The sequence below is a fragment of the Hylobates moloch genome, unplaced genomic scaffold, assembly GCF_009828535.3.
Source record: "Hylobates moloch isolate HMO894 unplaced genomic scaffold, HMol_V3 SCAFFOLD_6, whole genome shotgun sequence".
Taxonomy (NCBI): domain Eukaryota; kingdom Metazoa; phylum Chordata; class Mammalia; order Primates; family Hylobatidae; genus Hylobates; species Hylobates moloch.
This window is the reverse complement of record NW_026652281.1, coordinates 21,483,925-21,492,239: the sequence shown is the minus strand read 5'-3', so window position 1 is coordinate 21,492,239 and position 8,315 is coordinate 21,483,925. Positions and strand designations below refer to the sequence as shown.

Here is an 8,315-nt window from a genome sequence, read left to right as displayed (position 1 = left end):
GGATTGCTGGATCAAATGGTAGTTCTACAAGGTCTCCAAACTGTTCTCCACACCGTTTCCCATAGTGGTTGTACTAGTTTACATTCCCACCAGCAGTGTAGAAGTGTTCCCTTTTCACGGCATCCACGCCAGCATCTATTATTTTTTTATTATGGTTGTTCTTATGGGAGTAAGGTGTTAGTGCATTGTGGTTTTGATTTGCATATCCCTGATCATTAGTGATGTTGAGCACTTTTTCATATGTTTGTTGGCCATTTGTATATCTTGTTTTAAGAATTGTCTATTCATGTCCTTAGCCCACTTTTTGACGTGATTGTTTTTTTCTAATTTGTTTGAGTTCCTTGTAGATTCTAGATATTAATCCTTTGTCAGATGTATAGATTGTGAAGATTTTCTCCCACTCTGTGGGTTATCTGTTTATTCTGTTGATTTTTTTTTTTTTTTTTTTGCCATGCAAAAGCTCTTTAGTTTAATTAAGTCCCACCTATTTATCTTTGTTTTTGTTGCATTTGCTTTTGGGTTCTTGGTCATGAAATCTTTGTCTAAGCCAATGTTTATAAGTGTTTTTCTGATCTTATTGTCTAGCATTTTTATGGTTTCAGGTCTCAGATTTAAGTTCTTGATCCATCTTGAGCTGATTTTTGTATAAGGTGAGAGATGAGGATCCTGTTTCATTCTCTTACATGTAGCTTGCCAATTATCCCAGCATCAATTGTTGAATCGAGTGTCCTTTCCCTACTTTATGTTTTTGTTCGCTTTGTCGAAGATCAGTTGGCTGTATTTGGCTTTATTTTGGGTTCTCTAGTCTGTTCCATTGGTCTATGTGCCTACTTCTTTTTTTTCTTCAAAATAAACAATTTATTTAGAATAAAACAAAAGCAGCTCAACTGTGAGTGCATGTTTGAGAGATAGCTACTCTTAAGCTGTGTGAGCCGTAAAAAAGGTTTTTCTTTACTCTTCTAGAAATCTTATGTACATAGCACAAAGCAAAGAGGTCATTTTTTTCCCTACTTAAAACACTGGCATTGGCATCACAATGGCAGATACAAAACTTTAAGCTGCCATTTTAGTGAAATGCACGAATACTAAATAGATTACCTTTCTTCCATCAGAGGCCCACATAAATTCCACATAAGCCACAATTTCTCTTCAAAAAGGTCCATTAGAGCTTTGAATTCCACATCTCCACCTGCTGTTCAACCAGTTTCGCATGGACAATAATCATGAGCAGGTAATCTTCAGATTTAGCCAGTGCCTTGGAATCCAGGAATTGTTGGGAGAGCTCACAAGGTGGGAAGGCATGAAGGACCCCCGTGTTTTCCTTGTTTTTGTTGTGCCCCCCTCCGCAGGCTGATCACCCTGAGTACCTGCTTTTGCTTTAAATAGGACACAAGGCTCCTAAGCAGCCTCTTAGTAGAAGTGACAGTGTCTGACGAAGAGGAGGACTGGCTGTCAGAACTTCCAGGCACAGCCAGAAGAATGGCATAACCATTAGGCCCTGCCACTTTGATGCATGGAGTTACTTCATCCAACTTAGGCTGGTCTAAACAGAGACACTGAGTGATCCTGAGCTGGGCCACTTTGGCCCTCCACAAGAAGACTGCTAGCCACTTGGAGGTCACCCTGCAACAACTGCATGTTGGAATGTTGGAAGGAAAGTTGCTGTTCTTCAGTAGAAGCACGCCCTGCCAGGCCAAACAGAGTTTGGGAGAGGCTGCTGCCACAGGGGCTGTCCCCGCATCCTGTTTCTGGGAAGGGGACTTCAGCTTCCAGTGTTGGTGCTAGGTGCACTCCCATCAGTGTGGTCTTCTTTTTTTCAGAGGGTTTTTCCCCTCAGTGGTGCTTCCTATCCATTCAGCTGAGGCAGAGTTTTTATGATCTCGCTTGTCACTCTGGCACTTCTCCAAACTACCTCATCTGTCTCTGATTGGAGAGGGTCTTTCCAAGAGAAGATGGGAAGATGGATCATTGTCGCTGTTGTAAGGATCCTGGCTACTGCTCAATTCTGGACTGTGGTCAGGAGAAGGAGCGCAGTGACATTTTCGTGGGGAGTCACTCTCAGGAGACCTATCCAGATGCCATCCTCCACTCTCCTCAGGCAGCTTTTGCTTACCAGGCTGGTCTCTGCTGCTGGGCAGATCTTGATCACCTCTGTCCCTGTCCAAGGACCAACTATCCTGCCTGTGATCCAGGCTATTCAGTGGCTCGTAAGCAGGCACAGCAGAAGCTGCAGTCCCAGTGCTGCCTTCTCCGATTGGGGGTGGGGGTGACACCCAATCGGAGTCAGGATAAAGGTCTCTATCACAATCTCTGAATAGTAAGGGTGGTGTCCCATCCTAAGCACCCCTCAAAGGGTCAAGGGCCTGATGTCCAAAAACATCTGTCACCAGCTCATAATGAGTCAAGGGCAGAGGCTGCATATATTGTTGCTGGTAACGATGTTTAGTGTCTGCAAAGTCTACTCTAAGGTGGTGATCTGGGCCACCAAGTGGGAAGCCCTGCATACGGGTCCAGGCAGCGTGCACTGCATCCAGGCTTTCATACTGGATATATACCCAACTATCACCTTTCTGTAGTCTGTGGGGTGTATGGTGCCATGTTGGTCAAACTCTCATGACAGGGCAGCAAGAGGCATCCAAGGTTTCAGGCCACCCACCCAGAGGCGGGTGGTGTGTGTAGCTTTACCATAACCAATTTTGATAGGATTCCAAATTATAATTTTGCTGAACATTGCTAATTTGGCCCTGTGGGACATATCTAGGTTCTCGAATTTGAGAAAGCCATAATTACTGGTCTGGCCAAGAGAAGGGCTCTTGATATCTACTTCTGTGATGACTCCGAAGTGATCAAATGCCCTTCTTAGGTCACTCTCTGTTACAGTTGTGTCTAGGTTGCCCAAGAAAAGCATCTGGTTAGTTCTGTGATGATCCTCAGGTGACATCTCATCCACTTTTCTGAAAGGAGCAGCATCTGCTCTAGCTCCCTCCCTTGGTTTAAGACTGTATGCTGGGTGCACTCTCTCATAGAACAGATAGTCTCCTTTTCTTTCCAGCTCTCCGGGCAATGGTGGCAGAGGTGGAGGGGGTAGGCGGCCAAGAGCCATCTGCTACAGCCATAGTCTCTGTATCCCAAAGCTGCAACACCAGGGGAAAGTGATCTCTGGCATCCACCACCTCCAGGGGAGTGCGGGTGACCACCTACAGAGGCTCCCACCACACTGGCTGTTGGAGGATAACTATCTTTGTCTAAAGGGGAGCAGCTGCGGTGCAGGCTCCCACGCACAGCTTCTGTCTTCAGAGGCAGGTCAGAGAGCACCAGGCCGCCTCTGCGTGCTTGGCCACCTGCGCGTCCTCTGGCCGTGGGAAGTTCACAAAGGCTACCGGCTCATCTCAGCTGCCAGAACCCGACAGGGGATTGATTTTGACCCTTACATCCCTGAAGCCTTTGAACTCATGAAACAGGCCATCCTCCACCGCTTCCTCACTCAGCTAGCACAAAAGCTGAAGAGGCAGCCCCAGAGGAAAGCGACTCCACATCTCCACCCCTCCACACCGGGAGCTGCTGCGCGACTCGCCCCGCCCAAGTAATTTTTGGTGCTGGGAAGCTATAACTATACAAGATGCCACTGTAGTTGCCCCCACAGGTGTCATACTCGCGACTGCCACCTCGGCTGCTGGCCTTGTCCAGGTGGAGACTCTGCTGCCACCTGCTACTGCTATTGGTCTTTCTACTGCTGCTCTCATTGGTCTCTGTGCCTATTTTTCTACCAGTACGATGCTGTTTTGGTGACTATGGCTTTATCGTATAGTTTGAAGTCAGATAATGTGATGCCTCCAGATTTGTTTCTTTCAGCAGTGTTTTGTAGTTTTCCTTGTAGCGGTCTTTCATCTCCTTTGTTAGGTATATTCTAATGTGTTATTTATTATTATTATTGTTATTTTTGCAGCTATTGTAAAAGGGGTTGAGTTCTTGATTTGATTCTTAGCTTGGTTGTTGTTGTTGTATAGCAGAGCTACTGATTTGTGCACATTAATTTTGTATCCTGAAACTTTGCTGAACTCATTTATCAGTTCTAGGAGCTTTCTGCTGGAGTCTTTAGGGTTTTCTAGGCATACTCTCATATCATCAGTAAACAGCGAAGGTTTGACTCCCTCTTCACCAATTTGGATGCTCTTTGTTTCTTTCTCTTTTCTGATTGCTCTGGCTAGGACTTCCAGTACTATCTTGAATAGAAGTGGTGAGAGTGGACATCCTTGTCTTGTTCCAGTTCTCAGGAGGAATGTTATCAACTTTTCCCCATTCAGTATTATGTCGGCTGTGGGTTTGTAATAGATGGCTTTTATTACATTAAGGTATGTCCCTTCTATGCTGATTTTGCTGAGGGTTTTAATCATAAAGGAATGCTAGATTTTGTCAAATGCTTTTTCTGCATTGATTGAGATGATAATGTGATTTTTGGTTTTAATTCTGTTTATGTAGTGTATCACATTTATTGACGTGCATATGTCAAACCATCTTTGGTATGAAACCCACTTGATCATGGTGGATTATCTTTTTGAAATTCTGGTGAATTTGGTTAGCTAATAGTTTGTTAAGGATTTTTGCATTTATATTCATCAGGGATATTGGTCTGTAGTTTTCTTTTTTTGTTATGTCCTTTCCTGATTTTGGTATTAGGGTGATACAGGCTTCATAGAATGACTTAAGGAGGATTCCCTCTTTCTCTATCTTGTGGAATAACATCAATAGGATTGGTACAAATTCTTTGAATGTTTGAAAGAATTCAACTGTGAATCCGTTTGGTCCTGGACTTTTTTTGTTGGAGATTTTTAAAATTACCATTTCAATCTTGCTGCTTGTTATTGGTTTTAGAATAGAACAGAGTTTCTATTTCTTCTTGTTTTAATCTACGGGGATTGTATATTTCCAGGAATTTATCCATCTCCTCTAGGTTTCCTAGTTTATGTGTGTAAAGGTGTTCATAGTAGCCTTGAATAATCTTTTGTATTTCTCTGGTATCAGGAGTAATATCTCCTGTTTTATTTCTAATTGAGCTTATTTGGATCTTCTCTCTTCTTTTCTTGGTTAATCTCACTAGTGGTCTATCAATTTTATTTATCTTTTTTTTTTCTTTTTGAGACGGAGTCTCGCTCTGTCGCCCAGGCTGGAGTGCAATGGCACAATCTCCGCTCACTGCAAGCTCCGCCTCCCGGGTTCACGCCATCCTCCTGCCTCAGCCTCCCAAGTAGCTGGGACTACAGGTGCCCGCCACCATGCCTGGCTAAATTTTTTTATATTTTTAGTAGAGACGGGGTTTCACTGTGTTAGCCAGGATGGTCTCGATCTCCTGACCTTGTGATCTGCCCACCTCGGCCTCCCAAAGTGCTGGGATTACAGGCATAAGCCACCGCACCCGGCCAATTTTATTTATCTTTTCAAAGAACCAGGTTTTTGTTTCATTTATCTTTTGTGTTTTTTGGTTTCAATTTCATTTAATTCTGCTCTGATCTTTGTTATTTATTTTCTTCTGCAGGGTTTGGGTTTGGTTCATTCTTGTTTTTTTCATTCCTTGAGGTGTGACCTTAGACTGTCTATTTGTGCTCTTTCAGACTTTTTGATGTAGACATTTAATGCTATGAATTTTCCTCTTAGCAAGATCTTTGCTGTGTTCCAGAGGTTTTGATAGGTTGTGTCACTATTATCATTCAGTTCAAATAATTTTTAAATTTTCATCTAGATTTTATTGTTGACCCAACGATCATTCAGGAGCAGGTTATTTAATTTCCATGTATTTGCATGGTTTTGAGGGTTCCTTTGGAGTTGATTTCCAATTTTATTTCACTGTGGTCTGAGAGAGTACTTGATATAATTTCAATTTTCTTAAATGTATTAAGACTTGTTTTGTGGCCTATCATATGGTCTAACATGAAGAATGTTCCATGTGCTGATGAATAGAATGTATATTCTGCAGTTGTTGGGCAGAATGTTCTGTAAATATCTGTTAAGTCCATTTGTTCTAGGGTATAGTTTAAATCCATTGTTTCCTTGTTGACTTTCTGTCTTGATGACCTGTCTAGTGCTGTCAGTGGAGTATTGAAGTCTTCCACTATTATTGTGTTGCTGTCTATCTCACTTCTTAGGCCTAGTAGTAATTGTTTTATAAATTTGGGAGCTCCAATGTTAGGTACATATATATTTAGAATTGTGAAACTTTCCTGTTGGATAAGTTGTTTCATCATTATATAATGTCCCTCTGTCTTTTTTTAACTGCCATTACTTTAAAGCTCAATTTGCCTGATATAAGAATAGCTACTTCTGCTTGCTTTTGATGTCCATTTGCATGAAATGTCTATTTCCATCCCTTTACCTTAAGTTTATATGAGTCTTTATGTATTAGATGAGTCTCTTAAAGACAGCAGTTACTTGGTTGGTGAATTCTTATCCATTCTGCCATTCTGTATTTTTTAACTGGAGCATTTAGGCCATTTTCATTCAATGTTAGTATTGAGATGTGAGGTCCTGTTCTATTCATGGTGCTATTTGTTGTTTGTTGCCTGAATACCTGTTTCTTTTTTTTTAAATTGTGTTTTTGCTTTATAGGCCCTGTGAGATTTATACTTGAAGGAGGTTCTATTTTAGTGTATTTCAAGGATTTGTTTCAAGATTTAGAGCTCCTTTAGCCATTTTTGTAGTGTTGGCTTGATACTGGTGAATTCTCTCAGCATTTGTTTGTCAGAAAAAGACTGTATCTCTCCTTCATTTATGAAGCTTAGTTCTGCTGGATACAAAACTCTTGGCTGATAATGGTTTTGTTTAAGGAGTCTGAAGATAGGGCCCCAATCTCTTCTAGCTTGTAGGATTTCTGCTGAGAAATCTGCTGTTAATCTGCTAGGTTTTCCTTTAGAGGTTACCTGGTGCTTTGCCTCACACCTCTTAAGATTCTTTCCTTTGTCTTGTCTTTAGATAACCTGATGACTATGTGCCTAAGTGATTATCTTTTTGAAATAAATTTCTCAGGTGTTCTTTGAACTTCTTGTATTTGGATATCTAGATTTCTAGCAAAGTTGGGAAAGTTTTCCTCAATTATTCCCTTAAATATGTTTTGCAAACTTAGATTTCTCTTCTTCCTCAGGAACACCAATTAATCTTAGGTTTGTTCATTTAATATAATCCCAAATTTCTTGGACGGTTTGTCCATTTTTTAAATTAATTTTTCTTTGTCTTTGTTGGATTGGGTTAATTCAAAAACCTTGTCTTTGAGCTCTGAAGTTCTTTCTTCTGCTTGTCTGATTCTATTGCTGAGACTTTCCAGTGCATTTTGCGTTTCTCTAAGTGTGTCCTTGATTTCCAGAAGTTGTGATTGTTTTTTATCTATGCCATGTATTTCACCAAAGGCTAGGAGCTTGTATGCCAAAGAAAGCAAAATGATCCTTGACAACAATTATTAACCCTATTAGTACTAGATTGAAGGCTGTCAGGAAAGATGCTATGTGTCTATATATTGGTTGAGGGAGGTAATTCTCTCCTTCAGTGTGATGTCTGGGTACTGCTGGCTAATAACCCACATGTGCTCCTCAGACACCCACCTGTAACCTTAGGAAACACAAATCTGGAACTTGAGCGGTGGCCCTGTGGTGTATTGCATCTTTAATCTCTTGTTGGGCACGCTGCCCAGGTTGGCCACCACTGCCGACACCACCACCAGGAGAAGTAGCAGAAGTCTCATCTTAATTGAGCCAGCTCCTTCAGCTGCCCTCATAGTGAGACTGCCTATCATACACTTTTAAAATTAATCTATGCTGCTAACATTTTCTCTGTTATTTTTTAAAGTCTAGACCAGGGTTTTCTGTAAGGGCCAGATAGGAAATATTTTATGCTTTTTGGTCCATATGGTATCTGTTGCAACTATTCAACTGCCACGAAAGCATAAAAGCAGCCGTGGATGATAGTGAACAAAGAGCTGTGGCTGTCTTCCAATAAAACTTTATTTACACAAACAGTTGGCAGGCTGGATTTGGCCTACTGGCCATAGTGATCCTTGTTCTACACAATCAACGATATAATAAATTAAGCCCTGATTACATCACTAACTTTTGTGATGTAAATGCTCCCACCATAGCAAATTTCATGCTATCAGTATGGCATCATGAAATAAAGACGTGGGAAAAGATGCATAGCAGCATTCCGTGCTTATAGTATTTCCATTGTGTGGACACGATAGATATAAATAACCTCAGAAGTCTTGATAGTAGTAAAATGTATCAAAGTAATATGAATGATAAGTTGTGAATATTTATTAGCTTCATTTTTAACAT

General features: G+C 41.2%; 1 pseudogene; it reads right to left on the bottom strand.

Annotated features, from left to right (window-relative positions):
- Positions 1-1,162: 1,162 nt before the first annotated feature.
- Positions 1,163-7,759, bottom strand: LOC116470332 (RNA-binding protein 15-like; annotated as a pseudogene).
- Positions 7,760-8,315: the final 556 nt, after the last annotated feature.